General features: G+C 40.1%; 1 protein-coding gene across 2 annotated transcripts in view; it reads right to left on the bottom strand.

Moving 5' to 3' along the window:
• Gpc6 (glypican 6) overlaps positions 1-26,907 on the bottom strand; it is a 979,345-nt gene that overhangs the window by 532,613 nt on the left and 419,825 nt on the right. The window lies entirely within an intron of this gene.

The raw sequence follows: 26,907 nt of genomic DNA on the forward strand, positions 1-26,907 counted from the left end.
TGCCTGCTCTTGAAGTGCTTTTCCTTTGCTGGTTTGCTCTGTCCAACTTTGATGTAGTGGTTTTTACTTTAACTTAGCATATTTTATCTTACTATGTTGTGTTGTTATCTCTTAATCAAGATACATGGTATGAGAAAGGAATGTATTTTTAATAAAAGGGGAAAATAGGAAAGAAAAACTAAAAGCGAATTTGTAGCAAGAATACTCCTAAGACAGGTCACTTAGGTCCAGGATGTTATTAAAACACTACTCCAGGGTAGAAATATTACAATTTGTATTCTTAGCTAGGGTTTCTATTGCTGCAGTGAAAAATCATGACAAAAAAGCAAGTTGAGGAGGAAAGGGTTTAGTCAGATTTCACTGTCACCCAAGGAAGTCAGAGCAGGAACCTGGAGGCAGGAGCTGATGCAGAGACCATGGAGGGGTGCTACTCACTGGCTAGCTTTTCAGACTGCTGTCTTATAGCACCCAGGATGACCAACCCAGACATGGGACTACCCACCATGGGCTGGGCCCTCCGTCTGCCATCAATAGCTAATTCAGAAAATGCCCTACAGCTGAATCTGATGGAGGCATTTTCTCTATTGAGGTTCCCTCCTTCCAGACAACTCTAGTTTATGTGTCCAGTTGACATTTAGATTATCCATCATAACTACCTCATAACAAGCGATGGCGAATTTCAGACATATATAATGTTTCATCAATGTAGTATGAAAGTTTTTGTCGTATTGTTAAAGTTTAAGGCTTCTCCTCTTATAAAACGAGGTTAAATATGTATAAGATCAGATAAAAGTTCAAAACAAAATAGTACTTATAGTCCCCTTTTCCCCCCCTTTTGGTAGTCTAATAAAGGACATGGTATTCTTCTAAAGTGTCAAAGAGATGGGCACCAAGTTCAACCTTTATGCATGATTAGACATGTCATAACAGTGGAAGAATGAATGACCTGATAATAATCCCTGTTAATTTTCATTTATCCAGGCCTGCATATGGTAGCTACTCAAGCTTTCTCCTCTGGAAAATTAAAATGACAGGATCATACTGGTAGGGAGATTGAAGGTTACATTATGTGCATAGTCAAGGAAGCACCAGACCATCACTCAGTACAACGTGCTCCCAGCTATTACTATTACCCCCTCAAAAGCGAGCAGACTTGGCAATAAGAAATGGTCAGTTTTCACTATTTATTGAAAACCTTGCTTGATCAGGAAAGAGAAGAGTGTCTCATTTCTCATCACCCCAGGTGAGTAAGGTCTTACACGTGATTTTTACTGCAAATGACCCTGTAAGTACTTTGGGTCCTAACTAGATGGACTAGTGTGCTATGTCTTACCATTTACTAAGAAGATAATCTGCAGAAAATTGTCAGTGGAGCATAGTCTAATAGAAGACAACCAAAGTGCGCAGCCCTGTTTTGTCCTGAGTTGATCCACTGCACTCTCCTCGGAGTGCACTTGGGAAACTCGCAGATCTCTCTGCCAGGAGTCTTTCTGTGACTGAGACATCAAGGTTATGCACCCATGCCTTTGCCCCATGATTAAGTATGTTATCACTGATGTTAGTAGTATTTCCCTTGCAATAAGAAATGTAGCTTGAGACAGACGCTGGTCATGTGGTTAATAGTCATAATCACAAGAAGCATACTCATTCATTTGTTGTTATATCCCGATCACAATTTCCCCTCCCTCCTCTCCTCCCAGTCCCTCACTGTCCCACCTCTCTTCTTCCTTTCCCTATCCACTCTTCCTGCATTTCTCTATAAAGAAGGACAGGCCTCCCATGAATATCAAGAAGCCATGACATATCAAGTTGCAGTAAGATTAGGCTCTCCTGTTAGGGCTGGACCAGGCAACCTGGTAGGAGGAAAGAGTTCCAAAAGCATGCAAAAGAGTCAGAGATAGACCCTGCTCCCATTGTTAAAGTGTGCCACAAGACAAGCAAGTAACACAACTGTAACATATGTTCAGAGGACCTAGGTCAGTCCCCAAAAGGCACCCTGGTAGGCACTTCAGTGTCTGTAAGTCTGGGTTAGTTGATTCAATGGGTTTTCTTGTAGTGTCCTTGACCCTGAAACGTATCTGCAAATGATTTAGGTCACCTTTATAGTTTATTGAAAGTCACTTTGGGTTCTAATTAGAATTCTGTTAGAGATCCCACAATAACAGTAACTTTGCTTCCATTTTCAATCAGTTATGTTCTCCATTTCATGATAAAAACCTGTATTGAAAAGATAGTTTAGATCCATGATCAAAGTCATGGGAGTCTTGCAAACAACCACAAATTGGGTCTTATACCATTTACCAGCTAACACCAAGAGCATTTTCTCAGTCAGTTCAATGTCTGTCTGATTATTATTCCACCCACAGAATGTTTTACAAGTTTGTCAATGGCCATTCCATGGGAGAAAGCCCTGATAATTATGCAAAGGTCAGAGTGGACTATAATCGGTAGATTCTTCCAGTCTAGAGAATCAGTCACAGTCAGAGTGGGAAATCGGGTTTTGCTCGGCATGACTTGTTCGTGCCCAATCTACCTACATGTTTTTTACACTCCAAGTGCTTACAAATTGATTGCAGGATGAATTGCACCCGACTCTTTTCAAGAATGGACCTTAACCTTACAAGTAATTAATTCCCATGTATTTACTACCTTCTCCTTGCACACGGACATCTGCAGTGACTGTCCTTTCCCTAGCTGTCTGGATCTGAGCCCATCTGCCATAAATCTGAAAACTAGCTTAAATGAATACAAGGTAATTTGATGTTGCATTTGATTTGGTTTTAAAGGCTACACAGTTGTTGACTTCAAAGTCAAATACATAAATCTTCAGTGCTGAGGAAAGAGAAGGCTTTTCTCCTGAACCAGTGTGATTATGGCCACACAGTGAGGTTCAGATATGTGAAAATAGGTACAAGTAGATGAATGGTTATTTACCATACTCTTCTCTTTTTAAAGTTATTTCATTATAAGAGTCTTTATGGGCAGGGGTTGTATATGTACCTGCAGAAGTCAAAGGAGGTAGGTCATCTTTGATCTGTGATTATAGGCAAGGGTGGGCCACCCCAAGTCGGTGCTGGGAACCAAGCAAGGTCATCTGGGAGATCAATGTTCATTCTTAGCCACAGAGCCATCTATGTAGTCACATTTATAGTCTTATCAAAATCACAATTAATCAAACATGCATAAAATAAGAGGACTAAGAACGCCCATCCCTCTCTTGCTCTTTGGCCTTCTATGAGGTTCTTAGAGATCCACAGGTCAGCCAGTGCTTCAGCTCCTGCCAAAGCAAGATGTTCTGTGATATGCACAATGCTTGAATTTGGGAGACTAAACTTGCATTTCTTTGTTCTTTTTTAAGAATTTGAATTATGTGGCATTTTTTTTAGGGTCCTGTTTCATGGTTTGAGTACAATGTATTTCCTTAAAGGGAGCACAATAGAAATTTATCCTCTAGTCTAGCTTTTGCCTAAGAAATTCAACCTCTTACTGTCTGTACTTTAAAACATTATACATTAAATTAATACGTTATAAATAGATCTCCATGAAAAACCAAACAAACAAAACAAAATTGTCTCGTTCATGCAAAACTCAACTGAGTCTCTGAGAGCCAGGACGGAAGTCATCTCAGATCATCTTGTACTTGAAAATCTACTATCTGATTTCTGTTTGTATGGAAATCTGAGTAACCTGTAACCATGGATGGGAATGTGGCATTTACTTAGGAAAGTGGCAGAGAAAGCCATAGACAAGCATAAAATGCACTTTGTTTGTTGACTGTTAAGAGCTGGGCAGTGGTGGCACACATCTTTAATCCCAGCACTCGGGAGGCAGAAGCAGGCTGACTTCTGTGAGTTCAAGGCCAGCCTGGTCTACAGAGTGAGTGCCAGGAAAGGCTCCAAAGCTACACAGAGAAACCCTGACTCAAAAAACAAACAAACAAAAAAAAAACAAATGAACAAATAACAAAATGCTGCTCAAGCTGTTCTTTTTTTTTTTCATTTCTAAACATTTTTATTTCAAATCTCTTTTCATCCCTCCCCAAAAAGACATGGGTCGGTACAGCAATCATAAAAAGGAGATACAAACACAAGAGTCAAATGTCTCCCGCACTGACACTTACAAAAACCGGGAATTATACACGGGGTTTCCAACAGGACCTGCAGCAGCTACTTAATGTCCCTTTACAAGAGTCAAACATGCCTATTAATACAGTATTTACAGACACCCCATTCTGGAACTAATCTACAGGGACATCCCAACACCCACCCCTCTATGCCCAGAAAAATACCAAAACACACCCAAAGTGCATTTGTTTTGTTTATATCAAAACATCTTTCCCTCTCCCCATCCCACCCCAGAACCCCCCACCCATTTAAGATTGGCCTGCAAGTCTATTTTAACCATTTAGTTATTTTTTATACTTTATGAAAATAAATTATACAGCAACTATTTTAATAAATTAAGCACAAAAAGGGAGAATAAAGGAGGAAAACTAAATGGGAAGACAAAAACCAGGCCACGCTTTGGCTCGGAGGGCAGGGGTGGCTAAGTAGGACAGAGTGGTTGCAGGAGTACGGCTCCCCTCTAGCAAAGAACCCTCTAGCCACCGAGTCCAGAATAACACCCCTCAGCGTGGAGTTCCTGAAAAACCACCAGAATGCACAGCAGTGCCTGTGCCATGCAGCACCAGTGTGGGATCCCAATGTCTGGCCTGCCCAGAGTGGTGCCTGGATCTTACCTGTCCCTCTTGGGAGCACCAGGGATGGAGTGAGTGGACAGACCAGCCCACTGTCCACTGAGCTGTGTGCACAGTAGGGGTCACACCCAAGTGGGCTGAAGAAGTGTCTTATTTTCCCTATCTGTCTCCAGAAGCAGCTGCCATCCCAGTCCAGCTGCGATCCAATGATGCTGTCTGCCCGCTATAGCTGGCTGCTTTTGTTTGCTCCTTGATGCCTCTGCTCAAGCTGTTCTTAAAGTTACTTTTCTTTCAGAAAACAAGCAAACATATCCTGTGACTGTTAGCTGAGATAAAACAAGAGATGACTTTTGTTGAACATGTTTGAAATAGTAGTTGGTCACAGGTGATATTCACAGGGAAGAAGGGGAAGGAGGAGATGAGAGGTCAGCAGCCTGTCTATGATGACTCCAGCCTTATGGAAAGGACCTACAATGAAGGAAAAGCAAAGGAAACATGAAAAAGTCAAGGGATTCTTGGATCCATAGACCTAATCAGAACGGAAGCTTCTGTGAGTCTCAGGTATAAAAGGATAGGGAAAGGGAGGCCCAAAGGTGAAGGAGATGGATTCTGGAAGGTGAAGGAGAGGGAGACTGGAAAGTGAGGAACACAGACAGTGTCTCTGTGAACTGCATAATCAATACACGGACAGTTTTCAGTCACAACAGCAAAGAGAGGGGATATCCTGGCCAGGTAAGCTATATTTGGGACCAGGGGCAAAGGCTTTTGAACAGCAAAGGGCCAGCATTGTTGGGCGTGTGTTCCAATAACTGTTGATTCAGGTGGAAAGGTGAGAGAATTGGCATTGGGGACGGGGCGGTCCCCTTGTAGAGCATCTGCAGAGGCATTGTCTGTCAATGCTACTGGCTGCTGATTTCTGCCTCAGTGATGGTGAGAATCAAACACGCCCACCCTGGACATCATTCCCCTTAAAACACTAAGGTGTGGAACAAGAATCCTGAATGTAAAGGAAACTTGCAAGTTTTAAGAAGTGAGAACCAAACCGAACCTCACTAATCACATCTTGTCACGAGGTCCCCTGGAGGAACAATATTGAACATGGCTTCTGGGAACTGCATCCACCTTGGCACAGCGCTTATGACTCTGGTGCGAATGCAGCATGTTCAGAACTGAGGAGCATGCATAGGGAAATGTCAAAAGAGTGAATGGGTTTCAGAGGGTTAAAAAATAGCTACATGGAACAACTTGCTTATTTTGAAATTGATTTCCAGTTTTCACTTCCATCACTTGCTCTGTTGCTGTCTTATAGCCACTGTCTACCCATGAATGGGTGCTACCGCTGATTGCCCAAGCACTGACGCTAATACACGCAAAGCACTCCATGAGCTCTAGCACTAACACACTGGATGGAGACACCAGCATCTTCCTCCTAACTTCCACTTCTACCCCATGCAGAATTTTGCTGTTGACCGGTGTCTTTGCTCAACATTCTTCATGTAACCTTAAAGCTCAAGACGCCAGACATTTTTGCTTGGCAGATTTTGTTCTGATATAGCTCACGTCCTAGGAAAATGTCTTATGTAGATAAGGGGCTCAGTCATCAGTTGTCAAACAAGCTTTTGCTCTCATATGTTCTGGGACAGAAAATCCGTTCCAAGCCCTGTTTGGTGATCTCCACTTCCTAGAGGACACGTGTAAGGTGACAGTGTGACAGACTGACTGGCATTTATGTTCACGGTGGGTGTGACAACGCTGACTGTTGAACAAAGTGTTGTGGTTCACCTTGCATGATTTCGGAGAGTTGTCAGTGGTAAGAGACCCTTTTTGGGTAGCTACTAAGACTTATAGTTGTTCCTGCAAAGCTTAAAGCTTACATAACACATTTCCCCTCTTTCTCTATGTCTCCATGAATGTAATCTATTTGCCAAATATTAGATAATACAGAGCAGTGCAAGAATGATATTCAAGATAAGTACATTTGTAGAGCAGTACAGAATGTTTATTTTAAAAACCTTCAATTTAATTTTCAATCAACGTATGAAATTTATTAAATGTGAATTACTTGCCAAGAATTTAAGGTTCTTGAATTTTGTTGGATGAACTATCAACATGTGGGTTGTATATTTATACCTTTTATCCTTTGTTGAATTACTTGGCTACTGGTTGATTTTGGAAAGTGAAGTCCACGTAGCAGATTTAATTTTGTAGCTATAGCATTGTTGATTTACTCAACTGCTCATCATAAAGTCAGTCATCTGATTTAAAAATACAATTATAGCTCCTTAGACTCTTGACTTCAAGAAATGATAATGTCACTCTATATAGAGTATCTAGGTAGGACCCATGAAGTCTCCTCCAATGTTGGTTCAGAGTCTGTGAGCTCCTAGGTTAGTTGTTTCTGGGTTCCGCCAACCCAGGTTAGTTGTTTCTGTGGGTTCGCTTGTGAAGATCTTGACTACATGGCCTTAACTTCTTACACTTGATCCCCTGACTCAAACAATCTTTCCCCACTCTATTCAACAGCATTCACCAAGTTTTGCCCAGTGCTTGGCTCTGGATCTCCACGTGTGTCCATCAGTCAGTGGATGAAGGCTCTCTGATAACAACTGGGGTAGTCATTATTCTGATCACACAAGATGGCCAGTTTAGGCTACCTATCCACTACTGCTAGGCGTCTTAGCTGGGGGTCATCATATTGGGTTGCTTTGCTCAGCCTTAACACAAGGGGAGGAGCTTCGTCCTACCTCAACTTGATATGTCATGCTTTGTTGACACCCCTGGGAGGCCTGCCCCTTTCTGAACAGAAACAGAGGAGAAATAGCATGTAGGGGTGCATGGGGGAAGGAAATGGGTGGAGAAGAGGGAGAGGAAACTGTGGTATGGCGGTAAAATAAATGAATAAATTTAATTAATGACAACAATAATAATATTAATAATAATGACAAAGTCCAAGAAATGTACTTAAGATGGACACAATCCTGAATTCTAGAGTGACTCAGCCGTAGGTGAACCGTGATGCCATGTGCGTTGTTCATCACAAGCACATCTATAATTACCTGCCATCTTTGCTCGTCGCAAGCAAGTCTACAGTTACCTGCCATCTTTGCTCGTCGCAAGCAAGTCTACAGTTACCTGCCATCTTTGCTCGTCCCAAGCAAGTCTACAGTTACCTGCCATCTTTGCTCGTCGCAAGCAAGTCTACAGTTACCTGCCATCTTTGCTCGTCCCAAGCAAGTCTACAGTTACCTGCCATCTTTGCTCGTCGCAAGCAAGTCTACAGTTACCTGCCATCTTTGCTCGTCGCAAGCAAGTCTACAGTTACCTGCCATCTTTGCTCGTCCCAAGCAAGTCTACAGTTACCTGCCATCTTTGCTCGTCGCAAGCAAGTCTACAGTTACCTGCCATCTTTGCTCGTGGCAAGCAAGTCTACAGTTACCTGCCATCTTTGCTCGTCGCAAGCAAGTCTACAGTTACCTGCCATCTTTGCTCGTCCCAAGCAAGTCTACAGTTACCTGCCATCTTTGCTCGTCCCAAGCAAGTCTACAGTTACCTGCCATCTTTGCTCGTCGCAAGCAAGTCTACAGTTACCTGCCATCTTTGCTCATCTCAAGCAAGTCTACAGTCACCTGCCATCTTTGCTCGTCGCAAGCAAGTCTACAGTTACCTGCCATCTTTGCTCGTCGCAAGCAAATCTACAGTTACCTGCCATCTTTGCTCGTCGCAAGCAAGTCTACAGTCACCTGCCATCTTTCATGTAACAGTGACACAGATCACGGCACTGAGAGTGTCCTTTAAAACACCCACAGTTCTTCACAAGGGGATGCACATAGAAACAGCAGAAAAGCCACCATCTCCTAAGAGTCTAGAGATTCTCAAAGTGTGGCCCATGAGTCTGTAATAGTAGCATCTCCTGGGGCCATGTTCAAATCCTCACCCATGGCTCTGTTCCAGGTCTACTTAACTGTAATTCAGGGGTGTGACCCATCAATGTGTTTTAAACACACTTTCCAGGTTGCTGTGATAAACACTCAAGTTGGGGAATTATTATCATTAAAGGGGCAATTTCATTTGGCCAGACTACAAATAGTATTTTTGGCAGCTACCTTGTCTTCCTTTAAATTACCTTGATGCAAATACGTCTTGGAGATCTCTACTGAACTTCCAAATTTTGTCCGCAGATCTTTAAATCTTCAAACCCCAAAGAGATCTTTCCTTACATCTCACCTCTCTATAATCCCCATCATTTTTATTCATTAGTAAGAAACACCTGTAACAGCAGGAGCTACTTACAATCTAATTGTTTCTTGTTCCTCCAAATTGCTTGTCATTATAAAAGAAATGACAGAAGAGAAACTGGAGAAGAACAATATGGCAAGAAGACCGGAGCCCGTTCCCAATGTTTAATTGCTAGACAACGCTAAGAGCAGATTAAAAAGATAAATCAAAAGTTTGCAGAAAAAAGTGAGGCCCCAGTCAGTTTTATGGTTTCATTCGAGCCGCATAGATATTATTATACACTCATTTACAAAACAATGAGCTCTTACTGTTTATGAAAGTTTAATCTCTTGGTTTATTGCCTTAATATATTTCCACATTGGTAAGGTTTACTTTTAAATGAAATTTCTGACTGTCTTATGTGGATGTTATTTTATACCGAGAATACAGACAGAATGAGTGTAACATCATAATTGTATTCATCTATGAAGCAATTAGAGTCAGGGTAATTGCTTCTGGTTTTCACATATCTGCATACAAAGTAATAGAATTAATATTTTATCAGTTGGCAGTGTCCCCTGTTAGCTAAGAATCCTAACACTATATATCTTCTCTGTGTGTCCACAGGAATTTAAACAGAGCCCATATTAATATTTACCTAAATTAGAAACCATGCCAAGTGAAAACCTACACAAATCCAGTTGGTGCCACTGTGTAACAAATGTGACCCACAGACTCACACTGAGACAGAGACCCTTAGCCACACTGTAAAACAGAGGGCACGAAAGACAACCAAGGAGACTCTTCAGGACCCATCACCAGCATCCGACTCTGCTCCAACTGATTCCACAGGTGCCAAAGTGACTATGAATTCTATGCTGCTGTAAGAAATCGACCGTGACTCAAAAATCTGTAGCTGTTCTCAAAGCTGGCCTCCTATAAAAACACATTTACAAGCTCCCCCCAAAGAAAATTGATATGGATGAAGAAATGGAGAAGGATGACTTAGAGGAAGAGCTGGTAAATGTCTGACAAAATTTACATCCCTCCAGCCAGAACCCACAGGACTAAGAAGGGCTGAATGAGGACTTACAGCCTCATTTATTCTCTAAGAAGCTTAGGCTAGAAGGAAAAAAAAAAGAGGCCATAAATTAAATGGCACTTTGCTTGAATAAAAGAGGAACAAATGAGAGAATTAAGTTGGAACTGGCAGCTCAACCAAACTGGCCCAAATTTAATTGGTAGAAAAGATGTATTTCAACACAAAACTAATATTAAAGATAGGGAATCTAGCAATCCTGCCTCCTCTTTTAAATGAAAGGGAACACACTTATCTAATAGAAAAATATGGCAGGTAAGTACCAATAGTTAAGTAAGTTGGCATTATATATATATATATATATATATATATATACACACATATATATATATATATATATTCTTGTGTGAGAAATACCTAACCATGGATTACTTAGTTCACCATTCAAATTAGTATTAAAATGTAACACATGGTAGCATAAAAAGTGGGCTGCATTGTAAAAAATTTAACAATCCAAATTTTCTGATCTTCTGTATCGTTCTTTATGCGTTTCTTTAAGTTTGCAATGTGTTATGCTCCTTTTAAACTATTTATGTGTGAGTGTGTATGTGTGTGCGCGCGTGTGCACTCTATGTGTGCCCTGGTGTGTGTATGAAGGTCAGAGAACAAGTTTTAGGAGTTGGCTCTTTCCTTCCGGTATGTGGGATACACATCCTTAGGGTTGGTGGGGAGTGTTTTTACATGCTAAGCCATCTCCAGGAACCTCCATTCATTTGGAAATGGGATACAGAGGTACCACTTGACCAAAGGGGGTCTTGGTGATAGACTATGTCCATAGTTCGTATAAAGTGCTCAGAATACAGAGAGGCATGCATTATGAGCTGCTACTGTGCTAAGTATTTTTTTTGACAAATTAAAGTACAGACATTAGGTATGATTAATTATAAAATCATTTTCCTTTTCTGAAAGCATCAACAATGACACATTTGAGAGGTACACCCTAACCTTCCATCTGACTTTTATTCTGTTATTCTGAAATCCCATTAGCCTTGAGCCTGTATTTATTTATTTGATTCTTCTCTGGGCTCTGTCTGCCCTATTAACCTGAATGACTACAATTTTTGTTAATAATAATAGCAATAATAAATCCTATGTATAAAGATCAAGTTAAAAATGATTTCATAAAATGTTCATATAATATTTCAAAATATAAGCCCACATGAAGCTAGTGTGCGAACCAGTCCTCCTAGAAGGGAGATTAGGATAGGAGAGAAGAGATGGGTGTCTTTATTCTTTTGCTCGGGAGACCTCAGAAATATCCATATTATAAAAGGTCACTCATCCAGTAAATGGTAACGCCCCAGTAGGACTCTAGTCCAAGCATTGCAAGACCATAGAGGCAAACTGTCAATCATCAGACTCGGGGGTGGGTCACTTGTTGATAGGGTCTTTGCCCTTCAATCACTGTCTACTGAGTTTTAGAAGACAAGCCATGACCCTATTGGAGTAGAAATGATACACAAAGCTGATGTGGAAAGGAAATTGAATTTAACTTCATTGGGGATTGTAATCAAGTTGGGAAAATTAATCTGTGTCATGTAGATTTATTCAGTTGCACAGTGGAAAAGTGAAACACTAAATTGAGGTGCTCCTGGGGCAGCATAGGATTCAGAACGGATGGGTGAAAGGTCAGAAAATGAAGTTAAGGTCTTACAATGAAGCTATCAAATAAAAAATATTCCCAAAGCAATTAAATAAACTTTCATGATTCTAGACATACTCAAGACTGGTTCTTATTCTTTATCTCCCATATCATAATTCTTGATGGTAAATACATGTGACAATTTTACTTTTATATTCATTATTATAGAAAAGACAGAGGGAGGTTTGCCCCTCCCCCATGACCATGCATGTAGTTTTTAAGTATATTTGCTATATCTAGTGAAAGCCTCAATGTCTTTTCTTAATCCATTTCTAGGAGACACAGAAACTGAACAAAAATGCACTGGTTTTAACTTGCTTCTTTGGCACACATACTATGCTTGGTTTTATAAGCAGCTTTATTAATTCTAAGGGGAGGCTGTCTTATCGCCTGTTTGAAAGGTACAAGTCAAAGTTTTGTATGTATCTATTGCTTCTCAGCTACCTTATGATATGAAAGCAACACCCTAACAGTTTTAAAAACATTTTTGTCTCTAAATTAACTCATTCACAAGGGAGGTCACTTTAATTCTCCCGGCAACCCATACCATGGCCCACTCTCAGCTTCAGGAGACCACTACTCTTTCCCTGTACATCTATTTATCTGCTTATGCAAATGGGTACATGCTATCTGTGACTCTTTCTGAGTCACTCTTTGACTTTAGTGGGACAATTTCAAATTTCCTGTTGACACACTGATAGGAATTTCATTTCAACTAATGACCAAACAAGAGTCAATTGTTGGATTCCTCTTTGCTTATTTGTTTGCCTACCGTTAAATGAGCATCCTCATTTATTCTCTTACAAAAAATCTGTAAGTTTTTAGGTGGACATGTTTTTATTTCTTTCAGAAATATGCCATAGTAGGAATCCTGCAATTCCACTCTTAGGCACATACCCAAAAGATGTACAGTCATACAATAAGGACATCTGCTCCACTATGTTCATAGCAGCATTATTTGCAATAGCCAGAATCTGGAAGCAACCTAGATGCCCCTCAACTGAAGAGTGGATAGAGAAAATGTGGTACATTTACACAATGGAGTACTACTTAGCAGAAAAAAATGGAATCTTGAAATTTGCAGGCAAATGGATGGCACTAGAAGAAAACATACTGAGGTAACCCAGTCACAAAAAGACAAACATGGTATGTACTCACTCATTTATGGATTTTAGACATGGAGCAGGGCATTCATACACACACACCCCTCACCAATCCTGGATGTGAGAGACGAAGCTTTGGAAATCTGTGGGACCTTGGAGAGTAGAGCAGTATTTATCCCTGGCATACAGATGGACTCTGGGAACCCATTCCACATAGAGAGATGCTTTCTCAGCCTGGACACATGGGGGAGGACCTAGGCCCTGCCTGGGATGATGTGACAGACTCTGAAAATCCCTCATGGAAGCCCTTGCCCTCCCTGGGGAGCAGAGGCAGGATAAAGTGTGAGTGGGAGGTTGGGAGGATTGGGGGGGGGGAGGGAAAGGGAACTGAGAGTGGCATGTGTAAAAAGTTAAATAAAAATAAAAAGGAATTTGTTCTTTCTTGCGTGTTTAATATCTAGGGACTTTCTACTTGTTTTCTGTAGTAGCTGTAGCATTTCACATTCTTACTAGCATTGTAGGAGGACATCATTTTCTCTACTATCTCATCAACCTTTACATTTATTTGTAAATTTGAACTATCTATGCCAGTGGCAGGGAGAAGTATCTCGTTATGGTTTTCATGTTTGCCTTCCTGCTGGACAAGAAAGATACCGTCTACTTCTGAGCTATACATATACCCTCCTATATCCCCTGTAAGCCTCATTATTTTGTTGCTCTTCCAAATTAAAATACAAACTAAGAAGGACAAACATAACAAACGAGCATAGGATGTGTTGGAAACCATTAGTGCGATCGACATGAGTTAAATTGATCAAGTTTTCTGTCTCTCACACTGGGCTTCAGTTTCACACTAGGGAAAATTAAAAAGCATTACCTAATTCAAAGCAAACTTCTTGTTCTCGTGTTTTTTAAAAGCACATTATTTAGGATTACTCATTAAGCAAATATGAAATGTTTTTCATCATCTATTAGCATCCGACATACCCACATAATTATATAATTTGTGAGTCATTGAGAAGTGTGAAACTGAAATTTTCTCATATATATCCATAATATTAACTATATTATTATAAAATGCATAGATTATTACACATGTGTGTGCTATGTCAGTTAGATTTACTGTTTTTCATGTTACTTATTCTTTCTTTGTAAAGCAGTATCTAACATTATCATACTTCTATTTTATTTTGAAAGTTAAGCACGGATGTTCCCATTGTTGGAAGTACCTGACTGCTTACCATAGAAGGTAACACACGGGTATGTGAGGTAATTAGGAAACACAGCACATCAGGAGACAGAGAAGAGAAACACCAGCGAGGTTTTTATACTGTGCAAACAAGATGATGGAAGAAAGGCCAGAAGTCTCCAATGATAAAAGCATGTTACCGCTGCTTGTATACTCGGCATTTAGAACCAAAACACATGAACTCTATTAATATCCAGAGTGGGAAATGGTACCCACTAACAGAAATGAGAGTAATGTCTTATTTACTAACTATGACACTGAAAAACTGTAGAAAAGGCAGAACATAGATTTAAAGGAAGAAAATTTATTGTCAGCAGAGTATTCAGAATTCTAACACGGAGTCATTGAAATGCTTACAGAGACTCCGAGAAATGGAGCCAGGGAGCTTGAGCAGGAATGGAGGAGTGATACATTATCCTTGTTCTTTTTGTTCTCTGTTGTTTACTGATTCCTATTGTTTCTGTGTTTACAAAGTTTACAAGAATCCTTAATTGAGTTATCCAATAAAATACATAACCATAAATTGTATTAGAATTTCCAACTCCTTTGTTTGATCACTGTTTCAATTCCTCTCTTTTTAGGTTAGCTGGGTAGGGAAATCTTGTATCTGTGGATATGGCCATTGGGCATTTATCAAGAATGAAAAGAACCAGTTACAGAAGTGGGAGTGATATATCCCCAGAGGATGGAAGAATGAATATGAAGGGAAGGCATCCTACCAAGGAAATCTGACACCCAGACAGTACGGCTTCAGACCAGACCAAAGGGCACAGTATTGAAAAGCATAATGATTGAATCTTAATGCCCATCACTGCAAACAAACAAACAAACAAAAAACAAAAAAAGAACCACCAATTTTAGGAAGGCAGTTCCAAAGTAAACTGAATTTTTTTCTTTTATTATTAGTTCTAGTTTTGGTATTATAGTGGTAACAGTTATTTTAACATTTAGATGAAGAACTTATTCCCAGTGGATCACAGACAAACAGATCTAGATCAACAATAACACAGAGTATAGATATTATAGTACCACTTAGTTCTGGGCTGATATCTGTGAAACAAACCATTTTCTTCCTGAATAAGTCTTGGTGATTTTTCTTAGATCTTTTCAAATTTGTTCCAAAGCTTCTATTGATCTGTCTGCTATTTTAAAATAATTATGACACCCAGAGTTTCCTTTCTCTGACCTGAAGCAAATTTAATGCCAATGGGTATAATTTAGCCAACAAATCCTTGCCTAACACTGTCTTTTTAAATACCAGAAGTTAAAAAAATTATACAACTCATAGCATTGGGAGGCAGATCCACGAATAGAAGAAATATTCCACAGTATTGAGAAATGTTGAAATATGAGAAATCACTGCGTCCAATTTTCTAGGTTGATGTTCTTGCTGATAGGATAATTTTTAGTACATACTTTGAATTCAATTTCCTCTATTTTAACAAAACATATTTCATGCACATTGCTTACAGATGGAATGACTTGCAAAAACATAATCAGTTTTATAGGCCACATTCTCACAGAGCTCGGTACAATTCCAGTTCACTATAGATGCCTTTCTGGCAAGCACCGTGTTGCACGTGGCCTTCTCCACGCCTGCCATAGGTCCCTAGCTTAGACAACATACTGTTGACAACACTAATCTCCACTCAGAAGACAGGTCTGCCTTTTCTTCGGGATGCTCTCAGACGTGTCCTCAAGATCCAAGCACGTCCTCAGCCCCACATTCGTTTCTTGCTTGGAAAAACCTTCAGTTGGATCTCTCTACAGTTTATTTTAAACGGACGGCTGGGACATGCTCACTCTTCCAGGTTTTGCCCACTATGCCCCCACAACCCAAGGTCCTTGGTTAATTACACAGTAAGTTTATCAGGCTCAGTGCCACCTACTTTAAAAGACATTGCGACGCCGATATAAAGAGATGAATAGACGTTGTTACCTTAACTTGCTTTGCAATAGTTTAAGGCGTTCTTAGCAAGGAATACATTCCTCAAACCTTAAATTTTAATGCTCAACCCACATATACACATGACGTATGAACTCAACGTTACTTATGAAGCCATGACAATAGTTTGTGAGAAGCAGATGGAGTCCAGAGTATTGTTGACACGAGTGCAGCCAGCCCCAGTACCTCAGTCCTCAGACTTATGGGAAAGGTGAGGCCTTCCCTGGATCCAAGAATAGATGTTGAGAGTGTGTGCTGATAACATCAGTCACAGCTTCCTTCTCCCTGACAGCTGTGATCTGAGACTGCTCTCTTACAGAGATTTCCCACCAAGCTAGATTTACCTGGCTTTTCATCTTTGGTACTGTATATAATAAGCATTCTGGGTTTGGGGGACAGTGCTGGTGGATCTCCTTCAGAGGGCACAGCCCATGTGGTTCCAGTTGTGTGTGTGTGTGTGTGTGTGTATCATTTTTCATTCCCTGCCACAACAGTCAGATCAAGCTCTAAGCTGCGTTGATGGTTGGTTGCAGCAAAAGTTCATGTAAATTTCAAATTCTGTAAAGAGGTAAGAAACTAAGTTTTCAGGACATAATCTCCATAACTGTAGGGCCTTGTGTGCTTCCTTTTCTCAGACCTACAACACCTAAGGCGTTGCTCCCATCACATATCCTTGTTTGCATGCAAAGGCTGGAGCTTACAAAATCTGAATGTTTTTCCTACTACACAGCAGTGATCCTTTTAAGCCATGAGTGATGCCTCCTAATCCAGGTGCTGCTAAATGTAGTACCCACATAGAATGTAACAGAAAGTTGAAAGTGCATATATTAGATAAGTTCAGCCTCTGATACACAGAACCAGGGACCACATGAAATGCTTTGTGTTGAATGTCTTTAAAGTTTTGAATCGATCTAAGTGGACATTTCTATATTGGTTTATTGAACACAAAGCACACAGTCAGAGAGCAAGTTAGGAACCCTTGTGTTTCCCAAATTCAAGATGCCTTCTACTGTATATGGTGATCCTTTACTCTGCTAGCTGTCAGTAACTTCGCCTGCAGTCTAGACCAATTAAGATCTCTTCCTTGTTAATAATGGGTAGCTTGTTAGCTAAAAGTTTAGCATCATCTTCATCATATATCATTGTTGAAAGATATATAAAAATAATATTAGGCATTTATGGATTTATGTATCTTCTTGGTACCTACATTTAAATTTAACCTTTTAAAAAAGAGTAATTTAACCACTGTGTGTGTGTGTGAATGAGTGAGAGAGAGAGACAGAGAGAGAGAGAGAGAGAGAGAGAGAGAGAGAGAGAGAGAGAGAGAGAGAGAAAGAGAGACAAAGAGAGAGAAAGCATACACACGCAGATAGATGCATATATAACATAAATACTCTGATTTGAAAGACTGTTAATTCACAGAAGGGTCCCTGAAGGCTATGATTTTAGGAACTAGCAGCTGTAATATTTATGTATTGACCATATTGGCTCCCGTATAAACCCAGTAAACTTTAGGATGAGGGCCTTACCAGATGTCTAATTGAGAATGAGCAAGTTCCCTTTGGTTGAGTACACTCTCAATGAGAACTCCTCATCAAGAACCGACAGAGTCTTCTTACAGATTGTCTTCAACATTTGTGTGCGAAAATAGAAAACTGTTACCCTAAGATGACAAGCATTTACGTTTAGTGTTATTCAGTTTCCATTATAGTACCTAAACTGCTGTCCCGGATGGGGAGGGGGGCACATTCCGAATAACCTCACTGGCAGCTGTGTGTGCTCATTTCAGAGACAGTGCAGCGGGCGCAGAGCAGAGAGTCAATGCAGCCATTCACAGCACAGTCAGCGCATGATCTACATCTCCTGTAATTTTTCTTGTACTGCAGACGCTAATAGAGTTGGACACAATGTCATTTGCTGCTTATTAAGTCTTGTGGTTTTTGTTTTTATGGTTGACTGACCTAATTTTCCAGAGTTTAAAATTTAGCGTCTTATCACCTGTTTGGCTGGAGCTTCAGCTTGCTGTCGGGGACATGTGCATGTTAGCATGCCATTTACACGTGTTCAAGTCAAGCACTCGGGTTCACAGAAGACCCGTGTCAGTAAAAATCTGGTCCCAGTCGGAAGCCGCATCTTCAAAGCAGTCAATCTCCTTCTCTCCCTCACACGTTCATCATTCCGGGAATTCTGGGAGCAGAGAGGTGTCACCGTGTGACTCAGGCAGTTGTACCCTAGACCTTGCCACCACTCACGGCGGTTACCGTTAAGTGGACTCAACTTAGAGAATCATATTCTCTAGCCATTGGCCCATCCTTTCTTATCACGGCTCCAACATCAGTCCTTGAGAGTCACAGGCTGCTGGGGCTCCGTGAGTACCCCAGGAGCACACTCTTTTCCCTCCAGGCTTATTTCTGCAGCACTACTCTAGTCATCAGAAAAGCAGCCTGTGTTGGAGCAAGCGAGATGAGGAGCTCTGTAAAGCCAACAGGAAATCACTGCTGGGACCCGGAATTCACCGTCATGTTCTGCCAGTCACTTGTTTGTGACAAAAGGAAAAGAAACCTGAGCCAAATCTTGTGGCTCAGACTCAGCTTACGTTGGGTCTTTAATCTGAAGTTAACACATCCTGCTAAGCTGCAGGGTTTGTCTTTCTCTGCTTGGCTTTCTTGCCATAATTTGTCACTATTCCATGTTTTCTTTGCAGGGATCCCATAAAATGACTCAAATCCTTCTTTGGCCCTCCCCAAGGGCTGGAGCGTCTCTATAGGACAGAAGGGAACCATGCCCACTCTGTTATAAATGATCTGGCAATTCAGAACCCATCACTCGCTCACTGAATCGTTTATCCTTTAGTTAGTGCTCAATGGAATCAATTCCATGGATAGAAGGATCTTCAAGCACTCCTTTTCGTGACAGAAGAGAAAACTGCAACTCAGAAATTTTCATCCCGTATTCTAACAGAAGCAAAATATTTTCTCTCAGTTGTTTTCTTTCTTTGACTTTACATACAACCTATGACAACTGCATCAATGGAATCATATTTCACGGTTAAATATATGCCTTTGCCATCAACTGGATGTGTGGCCAGTATTATCTAACTGTCTAGAGCCTTTTAGGAAGACAGAGTCTCAGTATCCTACAGAGGAAGAGAATCAGAAGCTGTATTAATTTCCTTCACCATTTCTCTTATCTGTGTGAGTGTCTTGCTTGCATGCGTATGGGCACGAGATGAGTGTCTTGTGCCTGTGAGGTCAGAGAGGCCATCAGATGCTCAGGGGCTGGAGGTAAGGATAGTTATAAACCAGTGTGTAAGTGCTGGGTACTGACTCCAGGTTCTCTGCAGGCACTTCAGCAAGTGCTCTTAACCTCGGAGCTACCTCTCCAAGAATCAATAGCTCCTGAGGGAAGGGTAGAGAAGGTCCATGCTAAACAGCAAAGATAGCAACCAGCACCCAGTGCCCACTGATGTTGACTGACACTCCAGAACCATTTGCTTTTGTAATTCTGGGTTGCATGTCCTTTCAAAGTTTTTTGATTGCTTATTTTGATGGGGTGGTGGCCTATGGATACTCACATGCCAATCACAATTCATCCCTTTGTGTACAAGGAATTGGGGAACTTTGCTCTGGTTGATAACAGACTTGGAAGCAACAAAACATGAGGGCAAACTTCACACAGTTTAAATGAATGAATCTTCAGTGTTGGGTTGAAGATGAAAAAGCCTAAGATCTTCCAAGAATGGAAAAATCAGGCACAAGCACATTACAAGAAATACAAGCAAGTCTTCACACCTCCTCAGTCCTTCTGAAAACAGTGCACTTTGAGGATGGGACGACTTTAAAATCGGTAGATTCCTGTTAGAAAAGAAAGTAGAAGACTATGTTCCTGTGAGGCTGCTCGGGAAACCCCGCAGTGCTTCCCCTTCTCATTCAATCACTTCTGAGTCCTTTATGCAATCTCAAAGCATCTTCAGCCTCATTTTTTTTCTGTTTTTTAGATTAATTTTTATTTAAAATTGTAAAAACAATCTTATTTTACATACCAATCCCAGTTCCCTCTCCCTCCCATCCTCCATCCCAACTCCATCCACTCCTCAGGGACTCAACCTAAATTTCTTTTGAAACTTTATATGTTTTAATGTGATCAGAATCCCAGGTTTCTTTGCATCAAACGTTAGTGTTTTCTGTCAAAATCCTAACACTTCAGTGAAAATAAACAGATGGGAAGCTTATTAGCGGACGATTGCTTGGCAGAAGGCATATCACAAACATAATTTCACGGATTAAAAAAAAAACACCAAATACAAAAGTATCAAAATATTTTAATAATCCTAAAATAGTAAAGTATTAAAATAGTATGTTAAAATGAAGAAATGGTTATTTTAAGAAAAACTCTAACAAATAAATGTATATATATGTATATATATGTGCAGATAAATATGTACACACACTTTTATTTTACCCTATAGAATGAGAAATACACATCATTTCTGGACTTTAGATAGGAGGTTACTGTCCTGTTACAAGGCTCCATGGGCTGTATAAAGAGCCTTTAGACTCCTGTAGAGAAGACCATCCCAGCTTTAGAAAGCTCAGAGAGACTACTGAGAAGTCTCTTTGATAAGCGAAAAGATGAGACTATTAGCTGCATGAGGGGGCAGGACGTCCTTGTGATTGGCTCTTCACTAACACAGAGAGTTAATCCTTGGATTCAATCCCTTCTAATGTTACTTTGTATTTAAAAGAACTTTACAACTTTGCTCCCATTTTCTAGGTAGGATTCTCAAGGACTAAGAGACTAGATGGAAAATTCCTATGTGCTCCTGGGAAAAGCAAAGATGCCAATGGTTTCCCTGCAACCAGAAGCACAGCTTCTTCTTGTCGTGTTTTCAATATCACAATCTACACAAGTTTATAGTCAGTTTAAACTTGTCTTAAATGTGATGCTGCAGGACCAGGTTTCCCCGCCCTCTGCCAACATGGTCAACAGTGTTTTTCATATTCCCATCTGAAAAAACAAACAAGGACACAAGTCAAACAGCTCAGGGTGCTTCTGCATTTTAATCAACATGCCATGGAGGAGTAGGGCAACATGAGTTTGTGACTGTCTGGGACTATTTTTGTCAAGTTTGCATTTAACACCATTTAGGAGTATTGGTTTTTCTTTTTTATATAAAGTGATGTTAAACATTATTTTTGTTGAGTTTCTTTGTAAATAAATGGAGTTTAACTCACCTGAAAAGACTAACACCTAGGTAGACTTCTTGGTTCCTGCAGTCAATATAGTTTATAAGGTACAACTATATGTTCCTTGCAAAATTTGAAGTTTTACAAGGAAAGGTCTCTTTAAATAGCCTTAACTTTGGCAACTTTTTTGAATGTAAAAGAGGTTTGTTTCATCTTATTTACTATATTTTTTCTGTAGTAAAGGATCTTAGAGTCATCACGGTCCCAAAAACCTCTTGGAATCTCTAGAAACCTAAGAATATGTATTACATCAGTAAATAGTTGAATGAATATGTTCTGGTGTCTGTATACCAAGTGCTAAGAGTGAGCACACTTGGTGAGTGTGGCTACACACTTGTGACGAACTCACAGACGCATATCTGAAGAACTGATATTTTAAGCTTCAGTGGTGATGGGAATTCAGGAGCTCCAAATTTCCTTGATACCACTCATTCTCAGAGCTGAAATGTTTGTAAAAAAAAAAAAAACAAAACGCTTCTGAGATAGCTTTGTCAACTAAAATGCGTATGCAACTCTCCTACTTGCAGTTCTCTGTATGTAAAACATTTCTGTACTCTGCAACCCTTTAGGAAATATTCCCTCTCTTGAATTCCATGCCCACCTGCCCTCTGAATTGACATTTTTTCATCTGTCTATTTTAAATGCATCCAACTGAGCTTTTGCTTTATTATTAAAGTCCTTTCTATGCCTTGGGCATAGTATGTAGGGTTTGGGGGCCATATCACATTATTTTCTCTTTTCTGGACAATACTCTGGCTACAAATTATACATATACTAAATCTTATTAAATAAAATGAAATTAAACGAAGATAATGGGAGTTATGCATTATCTGATGCGGTAAAAGGGAGAGTATAGCTGTATTTCTATCTCTAAAGAGACAGTCAGTCCTAATAAAAGAGCCTTTTCTTACTAGTGTCCTTGATACTCATGATGATATGCAGAAGAACGCTGTGGGGTATGTAGGAAGCTTAATCAGGATTTGATGGTGCCCATAAGCTTTGGGATAATATTTTAAAAAAATGGTTCTTATTCAAGTTACTCAAACTGCCACTTACATGTAAAATAATCTCAATTCACTGATCAATCCACTTTTTGCAGTCCTTTTTCTCCTTGAGAACACCATCAGTGATCTGTAACACATCTTTCCCATCTTTCTCTGTTTTAAAGATAGAACAGACCCTCAGGACCACTTTGGTCTCACTGAAGAAAGACTGATGACTATACTTCAATTTTCTCAACCTACAGAAGATGTTGTGGCTTCCATAATCATTGCCAGAGCCAATTTATCTGTGCAAGGGGTCAACAAAATTGTGGTTTCTGTGGAACAATCTTTGTACACTATAAATAAGTATTTCTCTCATTGGCTAATAAAGAGCTGACTGGCCTATAGCTGGGCAGGAAGAGATTGGGTGAGAGAGACAGACTAGGAGAACACGAGGAAGAAGAAGGGTGGAGTCTTGAGAGTCACCAGCCAGATGGCGAAGAAGCAGGATGTGTACAAGATGAGTTAAGAAGCCATGAGCCACGTGGCAGCACATACATCAGTAGAAGTGGGTTGGTTTAAGTTGCAAGAGCTAGTGAGTAATAGGCCTGAATAACTGGTTGAGCATTTGTAAATAATAGTGGGCTTCCATGCCAGATTTTTGGGAAGTAGTGGACAGGAAAGAAAAGTCTGCCTACATGTGGTTGTTTCAACAATAAAATGAGTGCATCTCTTTCTTTATTGACATTTGTACTTTAGGATGGATTTGTGGTTACACAGAGTCTCACTGCTTAGTCCAGGCTACACTTGTATAACTCCTTCTTCACCTCTCAAGTGCTGGAGTTCTAGGTAGGTGCCAGTACAAGACAGAATGGATCTTCAAATTTCCTACTTCATTAAAAAGTCTGCCAGACTCTATGGTCTATGTCCTGAAGAAGGATGGACCGATATTAAAGGAAAACTTTGGCTATCTATCCAGGCAGCGAGATGTCTATTAATTCTAGAGTTTATATATTATCCTCCTGGGGTCTTTGAAGGGGTTATAGTTTTCTTATGAAAAAGGGTAACTTACATATAAAACTTTAGACTCACAAAGATAGGATAGATGTTAGAATATTTTTTTTGCCAAATCTAAATGAACTAAATATGGTAACTATAATTCTTGCCTGATTACTGAGCTGTTATATATAATTTTAATCTGTTAAAGTTTAAAACTTCCTTTATATTTTTACAGGAAAGAGAAGATGATGAGGGATGTCCTTCTGTATGCTGTGAATATATGTTTCTCTTACTGGTTGATGAGTAATGCTGTTTTGGCCAGTAGACAGGAAAACCAAGCAAGGAGGGAGAAAGGTAGTAGGCCAAGTCATAGGGATGCCATGGAACAACTGGGGAGTCAAGAGGCTCAGACATGACTGGTAAGTGAAAGGTCACGTGGAGATACACAGATTAATAGAAATGGGTTAATAGTTAAGAGAGAGCTAGCCAGTAAGAAGCCTGAGCCAATGGCCAAACAATTATAAATAGATATTAAGTCTCAGGGTGTTTATTTCATAGCAGCTGTGGGCCCCTTTCATTTATGCAATGAATGTTACCATAACTGGAAATTGTCCTTGAGGAGTGACAAGAGACTGTCATGATACTGACAGAGAAGCAGACATAATTCAATATGTGAAACGAGTATCAGTATAAATACAAAATATCCAATTAATAATTATATCACAACATATTATATAGTTGTATGATATGCCACATACCATATATTATACTGTATATAATATATTTCATGACATATAGTATCTATATATGTCAACATATATGTGATAAAATATGTTATATCTTTATGCATAATATATGCCATATGTTTGTAATGTCTATTCTGTAAATTTATATACACAGAACATATATATTTGCATGACTTATGTGTAGAGAAGAAATTCCACAGAGTCTAGGACTGTGTCCTCCAGACCTATTGCCTGACTCTGTAAGCAGAGTGTGACTGGGAAAACAGGCATTCTCACTTCATACATAGTGTCTATTGCTGCTTTTGTGTAATATGACAGAGTTGGGGGTTTTAGAGCAAATGCTCTTTTCTCGGTGAGCAGAGAGCATTTTCAGACTCCAGAGTAGCCTTCAGTAATCCTTATCGTGTACAACAACGGGAAGTGATTTGCTGAAACGAAAATGCAAGTCTGAGAAGCAGGCAGCACAGGCTCACCAACTTGGAAAGGATATCTGTGTCCATGACGCAGCCTCTTACTGAGCAGAATTCAGGTTGTACTGACAAACTTTATTAGCCTTTGGAGTTATAGGGCATGATTCTGACCGCACGTGTCTAATATTTCAATCAAATATATGCCAGGTCACTTGACTCAGAGGATGCAAGGGATTTTTGGAACTCTTCATGGTGTGTACACATCTCAATAATTTCATTAATAGCTGAATCCCAAACGATGCGCTCCCAATGCACATTCCTATAGGTGTGTCCAATGCACTCTGCCATTTCGTTAGTGAAAGAAGGGAGAGAATACGGCACAGCGGCACAGCAATTGCAACCATTTGATGAAGATGCTCACACGAACAATTGTTTCCTCCTGATTTAATGTAACAATTTAATGAGGCCATAATGGGTAACAAAGTAGTGATGAAAAAGTTCATAACTTCTATAGAAGAAGCAGAGACTCCTCTGCCTGGGAAGTTCCCTTCACTTTGCCCACCAGGTATATCATGACAAAAAGTAGTTCTAGTTCACGGAAGTCTGCACGCTTTATGGTGCCTCGTGACTCTACTTTTGGGGAAACGGATACCATTTGTATTTAATTCCTTTGTAGTCTTCCTCATCTTCTTTCCAAGACTATTGTCATGGATTTGATAGTTATGAGCCTGCCTTTGATCCTCTGGCTCCCTAACCAGCAGTAAGCTCTGTTGGAGCTATAGGGCATGATTCTGTTTGCTAGATAGTTTAATCATTTTGTTTAGACCTCATTATTTTTCCTGTTCATAATTCCAGAAATAGTTTCCTTCACTTATGTCACAGAGGATGATACGTTGTCCAGTGAACAGAGTTTAAAACAACAAAACAAACCTACAGAAGAATGCTGGGAACAGCTCTTTATCAGAATTCACTACCACATTTTTCTCTCCTTTAGTCATCTATTACTTTAGGGTTTCTCTGGTTACAATCCGTGCATCACAACTACCAGAAAAGTTTGAGGCACTTGGGTAAAAATGTCACGAGCCAATAAGGCATCCAGAACCAGAATTGGGACAATGGGGTTTAAAAAGGAATCCCAAGGTGGTAATTACACACAACAGATTCTGAGAGGAATCTGTTTACAGGAAAGACATCGTTTTCAGTTCCATTGTTCCCATTCTATACGGTGCAGTGTTTCATTCTACTCTAATCCAGGTACTTATCCCTCATAACTGGGTAATCAAAAACATCTTTGAAACTATTCCCCTGTTTCTTGTTTTCTGGCACTGTCAGATTGGTCAAACAGAATTATTGAATCTGAATGCCAAGCCATTGGCTTTGCTGTGAAGTACTTGCTTGCCTCCTTCACATTAAGGCCCCTGTAGTCCTTACGACTCCCATTTGATACCCACAAAGCCCTATTCCCGGGAAATTAGATTTCTGTTGCTAAATCCCTTAGATGATGCAGGTTTTCCAGGTGCACTGAGAGTTATACTTAAATAAATGCAGCTACAGTAAATGGAAATCACAATGAAGATGCAAGGATTTTCTTAAATATCATTCACAAAGGATTGCACCCCGTGAAAACCCACTGCTTTCAGGCACTAACCCTGTCTCTGTGATGGCCATTTGAACATGCAGAGGAATAATGGCACCGCCAACCATTCATTCCAGTGGCGGGAGCTCATTGGTTTGACTAGTGCTTTACTTAAGCAAAGAATTTCACACTAGGATTTAACACAATCTTGATAATTTCTCTTCACATATATCCACGAATTACAGGCCTCTTCTATTGGCAATGCACAAAAATAACAGAGGTTTGAAATAGAAAAGAAGTTTTAGCAACAACAGTCAAGAATAGATAAAAAAAAATGAACTCAAACCATGGCCTTGGAAATACACTTCAGCATCTGAAAGAGAAGCTAGAGTGTATACATTTTAGTGAGGTGTCAGTCTGAGTATAGTCATGGCTGGAAAACCTCATGTGTTCAGAAAGAGAGTTGGAAAAAGTGGCTGCTCAGCTCAGCTGTGTTACAGAGATGGAAGTTCCCATGATTTGCTGCTTGCTCAATAGTTCCTGCTGTAGAGGGCAGTTTGCATGGAAGGAAAGAAAAGCAGCAGCCAATAAGTGTACAGAGTGGCTCTGGATCTGTCATGTAGAAGCAGGGACTCTGTTCACCTTGTTCTTTGAGCTGGGCCTCCAGGACGTGACTACAAATGATGCTTCTCAAAGTCAGAACCGTGGTTTCAAGTGCTTGAAAAAAACCACAGTAGCTGTCACTCAATACTACCATGCCCACCTCTAGCTAACTCACACTGCTTGAGCCATTTGATACAGCGAGATTCAAGTTGCTAGCACTGTATTAAGTGCACAATATTGCTGTAGGCACAGGGACACTACAGTGAGGACCACATATGAGACATCTTAAGGGAGACTACGGTAGACAGGCGAAGACTGAAATGTCTAATAGCTAATTTTCAAATAGGTCAGCAATTTCTACCTTCTACTTTTTTTGTATATTCCAGATGGTAGGG

The sequence above is a fragment of the Mesocricetus auratus genome, unplaced genomic scaffold, assembly GCF_017639785.1.
Source record: "Mesocricetus auratus isolate SY011 unplaced genomic scaffold, BCM_Maur_2.0 Super-Scaffold_2245, whole genome shotgun sequence".
NCBI classification, from domain to species: domain Eukaryota; kingdom Metazoa; phylum Chordata; class Mammalia; order Rodentia; family Cricetidae; genus Mesocricetus; species Mesocricetus auratus.